This window comes from Neovison vison, chromosome 1 (genome assembly GCF_020171115.1).
Source record: "Neovison vison isolate M4711 chromosome 1, ASM_NN_V1, whole genome shotgun sequence".
In the NCBI taxonomy this organism is placed as follows: domain Eukaryota; kingdom Metazoa; phylum Chordata; class Mammalia; order Carnivora; family Mustelidae; genus Neogale; species Neogale vison.
The window spans coordinates 312,787,269-312,800,912 of NC_058091.1; positions in this window are offsets into that span (position 1 = coordinate 312,787,269).

Here is a 13,644-nt window from a genome sequence, read left to right on the forward strand (position 1 = left end):
GTTTTTAAAAGGGGTGTTAGAGAGGAGAAGGGAGTTGGGGTAAATTGGAAGGGGAGGTGAATCATGAGAGACTATGGACTCTGAAAAACAATCTGAGGGGTTTGAAGTGGCGGGGGGGTGGGAGGTTGGGGTACCAGGTGGTGGGTATTATAGAGGGCACGGATTGCATGGAGCACTGGGTGTGGTGAAAAAATAATGAATACTGTTTTTCTGAAAATAGATAAATTGAAAAAAAATGTAGTGATTGTATTAATAAAAAATATAGCCAGTTTTCATTATTCTCAATAGTTATATTCTACAAAGTGGCCATAGTTACTGAATTAGTGAATATTGAACATTGTTTCCTTGACACATAGAGAGCTAGTTTCCTGTAAGCCTACATTTTGTAAGCAATCAATCAACACACAATCTTTTTGTGTCCCTATTAAAGACATATTATTTGGTAGACTATGTTGATTATTTAACATTGAAATCATGGCCAACAGAACTACAATTCATGCCTGGATGAAGCTGACCTCACATATCTATTGTCTCCATCAGGCACATCCCAGCCTCCTTGGGCTTAAGAGCCAGACAACACCTTGGTGTTATGCTTGGGGGTAAGGTTAGACAGCAAAATCACCAAAAGAAAAAAAAAGCCCCCAAACACAAACACAACATAGAATATATTAGAAAAAGCAAACTTGTTGTCAGTAGGAAAGGTAAAACGGAAAGGCAGAATGTTGTCTTGTTATGCCACAAGCATGCTGTGAGTACTAATTTGGAAGTTATTAATAAAATTTAGGAAGTTCAATTTTTTCCAGACTTTATTTGGCCTTCTGCTTCATTTTGTACCATTGCTGTTCTTGTGTTCAAATTCATTGATTTTTTTACAGTATTTAATTTTTTGTTAACCACCCAGTGAAATTTTCCCAATACTCAAAGTAGAGAATTTATTTATACATGGAACTTTTCATGGGTTTGACTCGTTTTCATCTCTACAAGTTACGTGTAGTTAGCTTTTCTTTATGTCCCCAATTGTTCTTCTCTTTGTATTCATGTTTTCTGAGCATAATATAAAAACTGTTTTCAAGTCTTTTTGTGCTAATTTTTAATCTCTCTTGTTTCTGAATCTGTTTTATGGACTTTTTCTCCTGGTAATGGGTTGGATGGTTTCATGCTTATTGTATTACCTAGTTATTTTTGGTTGGATTCATTGTGAATTTATAATTTTGAGTTCTAAGTATTGCCTTACTGCTTGAAAACTTGTTGGACTTGAGTGGGAATGTAACCAGGCACTTTACAACTTATGGAACAGCTTGTACCTTTTGAAGCTTGGTTTTAGGAGTTTATTTGAATACATCTAGAGTAGCTTTTACTTTAGGGCTATTTATGCCTACTTTTCTCTGGGTGACTTCTATACGCTTACTGATTTCCTGGGATCTCTACTAAAATGCCCAATGTATTCAACAAGAGAGCTTCATACAGCCTCGTCAGGAATACAAGTACTTCTTGCCTTTGCATGGGCATATTTATGCTTCCCTGCTAATGGTTCAGAACCAGAACTAGTTCTCCCAGCCCCAGGGGATTTCTTCTCTTACTTGAGCAAATGAGATTCAGCCAAAGACTCAAGGGGACACTCTCTCCCTCTACACCGTTACCTGCCATGCATAGCTCACCCACCTCTGTCTCCTTCAATTGCTGTCCCTCTCTCTTGAACTCTGTAAGACTGCAATTTTCTGCTTGGGTCCCTCTTCCCAGATGGAAGCCTAGAAGTTCCCTGCAGGTAGGAAGTGGTGACAGGGGTCTCTTTGTTGTTTCCTTCTCTTTGGGTTCAGAGTTCTGTGCTGCCTATTGTCTGATCCTTGGACATATTTTGTCTAGTTCTTATTTATACTTGTTTGTGGCGGGTGGGCACGTCCCACACCAGTTATCTTTAAACGGGTGTAAGTCTACGCTCCTTCACAAATTTTTAGTTTTATTTCTCATCTCTAGATTTTTTTATCCCAGTTAACTTTGATCTTTGTAAAAGATATAATCTAGTATTTAACTTTTACATGTATTTTTTCTTTTTTTGGATAACTACTTTTCCTCATACTTTTTCCTAAATATGCCGGCATTTCTCCACTGACTTGCAAAGCTGCCTCTGCCATAAACCAGCTTTCTATACGTGTGTGAGGGTCTATTTCTGGGCTCTCCATCATGTTCTCTTCGTCTCTTTTTTCTATTCCAGGGCTAACATCACACTCTCAGTAACTTTTATTTTATAGAAAATCTTGATATCTAAATCTTTCTAGCCATGGCATATTCTCTCACTTCATTTAGTCATCACTTATTTTATGTCTTTTAATAATATTTCATATTTTACCTGCAAAGCTATTGCATACCTATTGCTAGACTTAATCCTTGGCAATGTATTTGTCATTTTGTAAATAGTATTTTTTTTCCAATTTATTTATTTTCAGAAAAACAGTATTCATTATTTTTTCACCACACCCAGTGCTCCATGCAAGCCGTGCCCTCTATAATACCCACCACCTGGTACCCCAACCTCCCACCCCCCTGCCACTTCAAACCCCTCAGATTGTTTTTCAGAGTCCATAGTCTCTCATGGTTCATCTCCCCTTCCAATTTACCCAAAAGCACATACCCTCCCCAATGTCCATAACCCTACCCCCCTTCTCCCAACCCCCCTCCCCCCAGCAACCCACAGTTTGTTTCGTGAGATTACTTATGTCTTGTCTCCCTCCCTATCCCATCTAGAGCGTATCATGCTTAGCGAAATAAGTCAAGCGGAGAAAGACAACTATCATATGATCTCCCTGATATGAGGGAGTGGTGATGCAACATGGGGGCTTAAGTGAGTAGGAGAAGAATCCGTAAATAGTATTTTTTTTTCTGTTTGTTGATGGTTATTTAGAATGAAATCCACTTTCATGGATTGACTTTATATCTAGCAACTTTCTGAGTTTTCTTTAATTCCAATAATTTAGCTCTAGATGCTCTAGGGTTTTCTATGAATACAAATATATCGACTCATCTAGCCTTTAATATTTACCTCTTTATTCTTGATTAATAGTGTTGTCTTAGATACCCAGGAAAAAAAATTGAAAAAAGAAGTAGTGAAAATAGGACTTTTGTTCTTGTTCCTGACATTCAGAGAAAATTCTGCCATCATTTTACAATTAAATATGGGATTTACTGTAGTTTTTAGCAAATACTTATTATAATAAGGAAAATGCTCTACTTTCTAGATTTTAGAAAAGCTTTATTTTGAGTATAATTGAATAGAACTGAATTAAGTATAATTATGGTATGTCTTAAATTAATTGTTTTCCATCTACATTTTAAATCACAATAGTAGATTTTATAATATTGATCATCCTTGTGTTCTTGGTATAAAACCACTATGTTCATGATGTATTATTTTTTTTAATATACCACTGGATTTAGTTTGCTAATATATTGAATATTATTGCTTCCATGATCAACAGTGAAACTAGCTTACAGCATCTTTTTCTTATAGTGTCCTTGTCTCTCCTTTGAACAAACATGATTAGATTTGAGCCTGTTTTTTTTTTAAGCCATAGTCCTTGGGATAATTTCTACAATGTTAGAATATCTGTTTCTTGAATTATTGGTAGAATTTTTACTTGAAGAGCTTTTTATGTTTTGATCGACCTTGGTGTTTTGTGAAATTTTAAATATTGTTCTATTTATTGACAGTTATATTTTGTTTCCCCCTGAGTTGCCTTAATATAATTGTACCCCATCCCAGGACACTGTCTTCTTAATTCGTTTCTTCAATTTTTTTTCATACTGTACCTGGTAATTTTTCATTTTTAAAAACCTTGGGAATTTATATTTTCTAAAACATTTTTGCTTTATCAGTTTCCTCAATTTTTTATATTTTATTTTTTATCAAATAACTATCTTCTTGAGTTTTTGTCTCTTTTTAAAAATATATATGTTTTGTAAATTTCTGCTGTTCTTTTATAATCTACTTTGTAGATGCTTATTCATTTGCTTTTTTCTGTAATATATTGAGGTTAATAGTAATGTATTTTCTCGCAATCTTCTTTGAAAATATTGGTATAATTCCAAATGTCTTTATAGTTTTTTTTTGAGAAGTAGCATTTTTATTAACACTTATTTCTAGATATATTCTAATTTTGATTATACTTTCTACTTTGAGTCATGGATTCTGCCCATGTTTGCTTTGAAACAGCCGAACATGCATTATCATTTTTTTAAAATAAATTAGTTTAGTTGCACTGTGGTCAGAAGAAATAGTCTGTGAAACTCACTGTGATTTGTTTTATGGTCTAGATAACAAAATCAATATTAACAAAGGTTCCAATATTAGTCAATGTTCTATAGATTTTTTAAGTCAAGATGTTTTATAATTGCAACATTAAGCTAGCCTATATCCTATCTTTACTACATTTATTTATGTCTCAATTACTGGAAGAGATAGTCTTAATAATCTTCTACAGTAATAACACATTTTTCATTTTCCACCTATAGTTGTGTCAGTTTTTGCCCTTATATGTCCTGAAGCTCTGACAGAGATGTGAATTCTGTCTTACATGTCAATATTTAGAATTTCCCTGAAGAAACTTACTATTGTCATTATGTTGATATTTTTATCTTTGATGATGATTTTTGTCTTAAAGTTTACTTTACCCTATGTTAACACATATTTGCTTTGCCTAATATCTCTTTTGCTTTGACTACACTTGGTTTAACTTGGTCTACCCTTGTACATTCAACAGCTCTGTGTTCTGCTTCATTCAAATGTGGGTACAGAACTTGAGTAGACATTTCTCCATGGAAAATATACAAATAAGCCTGTGAACAGATGTTTGACATCACTAATCATTAGGGAAATGCATATCATGTCCATTGGGATGGTTGTTCAAAAAAAGAAAACACAAAGTAGCAAGTGTCCTCCAGGATATGGGCTAGTTGGAACCCTTGCATACTGTTGTTGAGAATGAAAATAATACAGTTGCTGTGGAAAACAATACAATGTTTCCACAAAAGATAAAAATAGAACTACCATATGATTCAGCAATTCCACTCCTGGGTATACACCCAAAAGAATTGACTGTCAAAGTGATTTTTTTTTTTTTATTTGACAGAGAGAGCTCATAAGTAGGGAGAGAGGCAGGCAGAGAGAGGAGGAAGCAGACTCCCTGCTGAGCAGAGAGCCCGATGCGGGGCTCAATCCCATGACCCTGGGATCATGACCCAAGCCAAAGGTAGAGGCTTTAACCCACCGAGCCACCCAGGCACCCCCAAAGTGATTTTTTTTAACATCAACATTCATAGCAGTGCTATTTACAGTAGCTAAAACACAGAAGCAATACAAATGTCCATCGACAGATGAATAGATTAGCTAAATGTGGTATGTACATTTAACGTGATCTTATTTAGCCTTAAAATGAAGGGAATTCTGGCACCAGCTACAACATGGATGAACATAGAGGACATAATGTCAAGTGAGATAAGCCGGTCACGAAAAGACAAATCCTGCATGACTTCACAGACATGAAGCACCTGCATTAGTCAAAACCATGGATGCCAAAAGGAGATTGATGGGGGCTATCCAGAGGAGTGGGAAGTTATGTTTCAATGGCTGTGGCATTTCAGCTTCACAAGGTAGAAGGTCAAATTTCACAATGGGTCGTGATGGGTCGTCGTGATTGTAGTACAACATTATGGACTTAAAAATGGTTAATATGGTAATTGTTATGTTATGTGTGTTTTATAACAATAAAACACAGAAAAAAATGTAACATTTCCCAAATTGATTAACCACAGAAATCCCCCAGATCACCACCACTGCTAGTAGCACTCTAATGGCCATGGAGAGCCCAGGCGAGGTCTAGAAATGGTGCTCAGACAGGGGCATTCTATCCTGACCCTAAAATCAGGCCGAAACAATTTCTTCTCAAGACTCAAATTAGGTCTTTAGTTCTTTTCAGAGAGCAAAACCAATACATTTCATGTTGTATGGGATTAGGGAGATATCCTCCACACATTACCCTAACACACACACACACAACACACACACACACGCACGCGCGCGCAGAGGGAGAGAGAGAAAGAGAGTCATTATTTCCTTTCCAAAGCAAGAAGTGCTGCTTCTCTTAGGTTAGCTACTTGGCCTTCAGTTCCATGGGAAGGACAATTCTTCTCCCCACAGTCCAGACAGATGATAGAGAAAGCCCGTCCTTCCTCAGGAGCTTCATCTCCCCCACAGATAAGTGAACATTCACACTGTGCTCTTCCACAACTAAGACATGTCCCAAAGAAGAGCTAATGTGAATCCGGATGACATTACTATGCCATCCCATAGCACGGATTCTTCAAGCCATCCTGAAGACTTGGGTAATACTTGGGTAAAACCTACTTGAATTTTGTTAGTATTCTTAAGCTTGCTGGGCAAAGGACAACTTCCTGTACGTGCGGTAGATGGATGTAGCTGACGAATGAGACCTCTAAGGCCAACCTGACAGATCCAGTCATTCCTTCTCCCCTTCACCTTCCTCCTCCTCACTACAAACCCTGGGTATGCAGGTGACGCTGGAAGGCTCTGAGGGAACTGCCGCAGGGGGGAAACCCATGCTTCCTTGTTGAAGGGAGTGGAAAATGCAGAAAACAAAAGGGTGGAAACCCACAGGAAGGGAACATGTAAGTCTGTTCAGAGAAAGAAAGCCACACACTCTTCCCAAGGATGAGCACTTGGAAGGAGGAGAAGACAAAGGTCGAGTGCAGAAGGTCCTTCAAGTGACCAGGGCAGAGCTTAGAGTAACTGCAGGAGTCCAGCAGGGGACACTTTGTCCGTCTTTGAATCTTGGCTGAAGTGAGGTGTGGACAGGGGACAGCTGGGTTTAGCGGCAAGCCTGTGGGGAGCTCTGCAGAGGGACGCGCATGGCATCCAGATGGGAAAAAACAGCAGAGACAAGGGGATTACACAGCAGGTTTCCATGCTGGAATCAAATAACTTTAATTGCATTTAACAGAAGATTTTAGGTAGGTAACAGAGGGTCAGTTAATAAGCCAGCTTAGAGCCAAGAGCTGGGGTTTTATTAAATTTTAGAGGCAGTACTGAGACCATGTGAGACACTGTCAAAAGAAGTCAAGATCAAGATGAGGCCTGATGCAGAGAATTCTTTCTGTCTCTGCCATGCCAGCTGGAGCTCTGGAATATGAGAAATAGGACGGGGTTTGAAAAGTCTCCCTGGCAGCTGGTAGGAGATGGGCGTTGCAGAGGGAAGAATTGACCATGAAGGAGGACACAGACAGAAGGAGTTCGAAAACAAACAACCAAATAGACAAATAGAGTCAAGTTAAGTTAAGATGGGTTAAGGACACAGAGAAGTCACCCAAGGGTAACCTGTGGAGACCTAGAAAGGCTTGCAGGTCTCGGGTATGTAGTTGGGGACCGCAGGTGGACAAAGTAGTCACGGATTTATTTGCTCACTCGAAGTTTACTGAGCACCGAACATTGCACTAGGCAGTAAGACACAACTGTGTGTCATGAAAATAATCCCGGACCCTCTGGGTATTCACCGTCTAGAGGAACACACAGACAGGTGACAGTCAGTAACAGCAGGTGTCTTTAGAGCGATGACAGAGCTGGGGGCAGGATACCAGGATACTCCTCCTAGAGGAGCAGTGCCTTACCAGGTCTGGAATGGGGGGCAAGTAATGGTTTCTTCAGGTGCTAAGAGGGAGTGAGAGCCCAGCCCTCCCTTCTCTAGGGCGGCTGATGCCAGCGGTCTTCCTCTCAATCAGGGCTTTGACACTGGTACCCCAGGAAGGCAACGGATGCTCTGTCTTTGCAGGAACATCCCTGGTGAATGACTTGATCATGGAATTCCTTGGGAGGCATTTTGATACCTGAATGCAGAGCGTGGGGGGTGAGCTTGATGTGGGGAGGAAAAGGCCACGGAACCCAGAGGGTACGGTAGCAGTCACACCGAACACTGGGCTGCCATCAGTGGGTGGCTGAGGTGCAGGATGGCCTTGGCAACAGTTAATGGGTTAATATTCTCACGTTGCAGGCACCTCATAATAGCACACGACAGGCATGATTCCTAGCTGGGCGTCGGAAAGATCTGGGCTTCCAGTCTTCTCTCTTGCTGTGGTTTCCTTTCACCAAGGCACAACCCCGTTCCATGTACAGTGGACCTTCGTGGTTCGCGATCCCGCCCAGGGTGGCGCACTAATTGGCGATGGTGTGGCGTGTTCCAGATGCTTCTCCCCTCCCCCTGGAGTCACTTCACCCCTTGACGCTGCAGCCTTTCCACCTGAACCGGACAGAAATACGGACCTGCTCACAAGCCCACACGTGCCCACCCTGTGGCCACACAGCAGGGCTCCCTCCTGGTTTCTCTTCTCCGCTTTACCTTTCCTCTCGCAGGTCTCGCCCCCCAGCAGAATTTATTATTACACTTTCTGAGCTGCTGCTTAGGTCCTGAAAAGCAATCTTCCATTTCTTTTCTTTCCTAACTCATTAGCATCTTATTGAAAAATGGTCCAAATTTCTCTTCCTGTTCTTCTGCCTGTAATTACATTGGATCGTTTCCATTCCATCTTTATCACCTTCACGGTATTTATTCTGTGCCCCTTACAGAAATTACAGAAGATGAGGGGTTTTCGGTTTACCAGGAGATAAGTACTATATCCAAAAAAAAGCAACCTGGTAAGAATAAATGGTGAAATATAGAAATGTCCAGAAAATGTCGGCAGTTGCTCTATTTTTAGTTTCCTGGAGGCAGAGCTTGAGTCAAGGATTCAGGAAGAAGTGTAGGTTTGGGCAAGGCAGGAGTCACTGTGAGTGGTTGGAGAAGTGGGGGAGTAAGACGGTCAGCAAACGGCATCACCAGACCTGCTTACCCTCACGTAAGTGTTCTAGGAAAAGTTGGGGACACGCAGCCCAGGGTGAGCCCACCCACCAGGGAGCAGAGACCTGCTGCTCCTGGATTCCTAGCAGTCATGATTGGAGGCATGCTGATCTCTCACAATTGCTGTCTGTGTGCAGAGTTCTTGCCCTTCTCTTTGGAAGGAGCTCTGAGCTGCCGAGATGTGCACGGTGAGACAGCAGTCCAGGGAGGTGTGCTTTTGGACCCTGGTAAGCCCTGGCCACATGACTACCACCCACTGGGCCTGGGGCAGGGCTGGCCACCTTGTCTCTCCCTGCTGCTCTCTTAGCTGCTGTGGCTATAGAAAAATCACCAGACCACCAGGACCACAGCTTTCTTGGGGAGAGAGCCACACAGTCCTTCCACCTCTGAACTGGAGTGAAACTTCATTTACAAAATGCATTTCTTCCTGGTCGTCTGTGCCTCTTCTCGCCACATCCCCAAACGTACCTGCAGCATGCACACTGACCATGAAAGGGAACGTTGTACATTGCAGCAAAAACGTGTTTTCTGCATGCATTAAACGTGTCTACAGTTTTGAAACGGGCAGACAGATTGCCTCATGTTTCCCCAAGCCTCTCTCCCCTCTGCGGGGGCACCAGCCAGACTGTATTTCCAGCCTCCTCTGCATTTAGGTGTGATCAGGTAACAAAGTCCTGGCCACAGAGGGCTGGGAAGTGACAGGTGCCACTTCTAGGACTGACCATGAATCTCCATCCCTACGTGCCCCAAGGAAGGCAGAATCCCTGATGGAAGGAAGCTGGGTACCAGCTCGCAAAAGCATCTCATTGGACCTCACATGAGTGAAATGAACTTGTCTTGGGTGAGGCCACTGAGGTCTTGGGGTCCAATCACTTGCTGCATCAGTTAGAGTTCCCAAGAAACAGATGGCACTCTTCTCTAATGCAGTCTCCTCTGGGAAGCAGCTGGAATTTCATGACCCACTAGGAAGTTCAAATTGGCCTACATGTCTATGGGAGGTCTTTAGCACCACACTCCCTTTGCAAATTCCCTTAATGCCAGGAAATTCTAAAACTCATGTGTAGCTTTTCACTTTTCTGAAATAATTTCTAGCTCTTATGCCTTCTTTTCAGGGCCCATGTCAATTAAATTCAGCTCTCATCTCGTGTTCACCCATTCTGTGTGTAAGCACGAGGCCGTCCACAGAGATGGGTAGCCTTAGATTGCTGACTTCCCCTATTGTTCCCCAGAACTGGGAGCGTCTGTGCAGAGCTGTTAAATAATGCAATTAACAACCCGCCTTATGCCAGGCTCTGTGCGGAGCATTGCACTAGGTACTTGCAATTAAAATTCAAATAAAACGTAGTCTCTCACCTTCCGGAGCTTGCAGTCAATGGCACACTGTGAGAGGCTGTGGAAACCTGGAGAATCATCTTGTGCTGGGGTCAGACCTCGCCCTGTGGCTCTCAGCTGCGTAACGGAAACATGGGGTTCTCCATCCACAAAGAGTGACTGTCTGGGGGATTGGCAATATTGTGATCAATCGTTTGGTTGTAGAATCAAACGAAATAACGTGGGCACATGCCCTCACACACAGCAGATGTCCACTGCAGGGAAAGTATTATTTTCAATAGCTGGAACTAAATAGTTGGGTAGCAGTTAGGTTTCGACGAATGTTGGCTGCAAGGGAATGAGTAGGGGTGTTGAGCCTGGCAGGGGACACCTGGGCAGCCTGGTGGTCAGGTGGTGTCCTGGGGAAGTGGTGACTACATTGAGTTCAGAAGCTAAGTATGAGTTAACCAGAGGGAGGAACAGGGATGAGAGAGATTATCCCTTACAAAGGACAAGGGAGGACATGAAATTCCTGGGGACCACTGGGGAGCCCAACACACCTTGCTTGGAAAAGATCTGAGTAGATGTCACCTTAAAGTGGGTTGCACTGTCCCCAAACACTGAGACAATACCAAAGGACAAAGAAAACACAGTAAGAAGACGATGATGAGTGAAAGGCCCAGAACCTTCGGAGGGCAAAACTTTCCTTTGCAGGTCTAAGTTGCTTCTGTTTGCATTTATGCAAACCTCATGTGAGGTTAAGGCTGGACAAAGGTGGGCAGACCCAACATTCATTTGGCTTCTGGGGACCCAAAGCTGCATCAGCAAGAATGAGATGGGCTCTATGGCCATGGGGTGGGAGGAATAACAGTGATGGTAACAACTCCAGCAACAATAACAAAGTCAGTTAGTACTGAGCAAGCGCCTTGCTCTGGTTGTATTTCATTAGCTGCTTTACTGTGCATTGTCTTACTGGTTCTACTTTGTTGCCTATTCTACAGTTGTACCTTCTTACAGTTTGCGGCTGGGGCTTAGTGATTACACAATTCGCCCCACCGCCTGCAATTGCTAACAGCAAGATTCACATCCAAGACACAGTGACCAAACCCTGTTGCCCATCACTCACTTGGTCTGCGCAGATTGCAGGGGGCGGACAGGGCGCCCTCACCGGGGGTGTCTGGAAAGGCACGTGGGGGGAGCAGGTAATCATCAACCTCGTGGAGAAGGCTTTGGAGCCTTGGGAACATTCTGAAATCCCAGCCAAACCTTCAGGCCTTACAAGAGTTGGTGGTGGTGGTTCCACCACCAACAAAACCACTGTGGCTGAGGGCTTGTGGGCAGAGATGCCCTCATGTAGAAACTAATTTATTAATTCTGCCATTTTTGCAAACGCTCCTTGAATGCTTTTGACACTCTAGACTCCACGCTGGGGATCAGGACCCAGAAAGACCCTGCTTGCCCTCCAGGAGCTCACAGTGCAGTGTGTCCAGCAGGCTAAGCTCGCCGGGCCCTGGGGCACTGAAGGCGGATGGTGCAGGAACCAGCCCCCAAAACCAACACAGCCTCTCCGAGTCAGCTCTCTTGGCTGCTCATGAAAAGCCATGCAGATGTCTGTTCCAGAAGCAAACTAGCATCTCAGGAAGGCACAGGGATGACAGAGCAGCTTCAACATGTAGTGCAGGGAGCCAGGGCAGGGGACAACTAGTGATGACAGGAGACAGCATGGGTGGGGGTCCTTGGTACGCGTGCAGTGTTTGGGGGCAGGGGCTCAGATCTAACAGGAAAATCCGCAGCAACTGCCGGTGGTCCGCCCCGGGGAGGGGGACTCACACCACACAGGGACCCCCCACTGCAGAAGGACCCGCCCCACTGTAGGTCAGAGGTAAAGAGGCAGGATGTGCGTGGTCAGCTCCATGCGATCCAGGAGAAGGGAGAGGGAGGTCAGGATGGACAGCTGGACACCTCCGCAGTCACTGGGCCCTGTTAATGATGAGGTTGGTTTGCTTTTTAAATCCAGCAACGGAAAATAAAAAGAAATAAAAAGAAAATGTACATGCTAATCACTTTGAAGCTGGAGGCCCTTTGGTGACTGAAAACTATTCTCCTGGCCCAAGTGGGAGACCTGAGAGCCATGACTTTACCTCTCGCCTGGGCTCCCTTGCTCCCAGCACCTCATACTCGCTTGTGTCCCGGCACCTGGAAAGCGATGCCTGGGGTTTGGGGGGCCTCCCCTCTCTGAGCAGCCTGTGTCTCCAGGACTGGGGTGACACCTGGTCTTTGTCGTCTCCCGCTGGCGGTGCAGCAATGGGCATCCTTCACTGAGAAGCAGCACCACCTGTGCTCCGGGGCCTCGCTCCATGGTCGCTGGAAAGAAATTTCCAGCAAAATTAGTCTGTCTTTTGTTGTTGTTGTTGTTACCTTTTTCTTCATGTTTGTTTGTTGTTAGGGAAATCCATGCCTGAAATGTGACACTGGATTTCACAGGCCTCAATCCGCTGGCCCACTGACTTTCCCAGGGTCCCTGCGGAGAGTGCCTAATGCCCAGTCACGGCTGGAGCCCCGAGCTCGGATGAAAAGCCCCGAAAAGGTCCAAGCTCCCATCTGGATGCTTCCTCCTGATTCCAGTCTGTGTGGAAACAGCTCGTGGAGACTCCCGGTGAGAGAGAGACTGCGAAACCTGACCTTCTCCGTGATTCATCTCCATGCCATGCCCTTGAAGCCACCTGCCCGTGATCTCTGTCCCGCAGGCGCCTCTCCCTCGACTTCAGAGTGCAGCTGCGTGTGCATCAACACGCCGACTTCTCTCCTCTTGCACACTCACGGTCAGCTGGGCGCACCTGTGCAGCCCGCAAGCCAGGTGGCTCCCAGGACCTCAAATTGAAAGCATTTGCGGGAGGAGCGGCTGGGGCGTGGGTCCTACCAGCGTGAGAGCTGACCTTGTTCTCCTTGTGGCCCCCAGGGCAGGAGGGAAGGAGGAGGATGATGGTGTAACTGGGCAGATCGCTGGCGGCCTCCGAAGTAGAGCCTAAGGAGTCTATGGGGGCAGTAGATCAGGATGTGACCTGCGGCGAAAACGAGCACTGCCCCAAGGAAGTAAGAGTAAAATCCAACACAAGCGAATGCTTAAATGAATAATCTGGTCACCAAACAGAGGTGTGACCAAATTAGTAATAACTCAAATAATAGTAAAATCAATAATAAAAAAATTTTAAAAAAGTAATAAAAAAATCACTATTGGAATTTAAGACATTCTGAGAGCCAACAGGATAGAGCCGGCAAGCCCTGACACACACTCATCATGCCGTTTTCCCCTCACAGCCGCCGAGGCACCCCCACCCCCCGGCCCCACATCAGGGACATGTCCCACCATGGTTGGGATACTGAGCTCCAGAGACGAGCTGTGTGACCTCAGGAAAGCTACCTCGGTTTCCGGTTC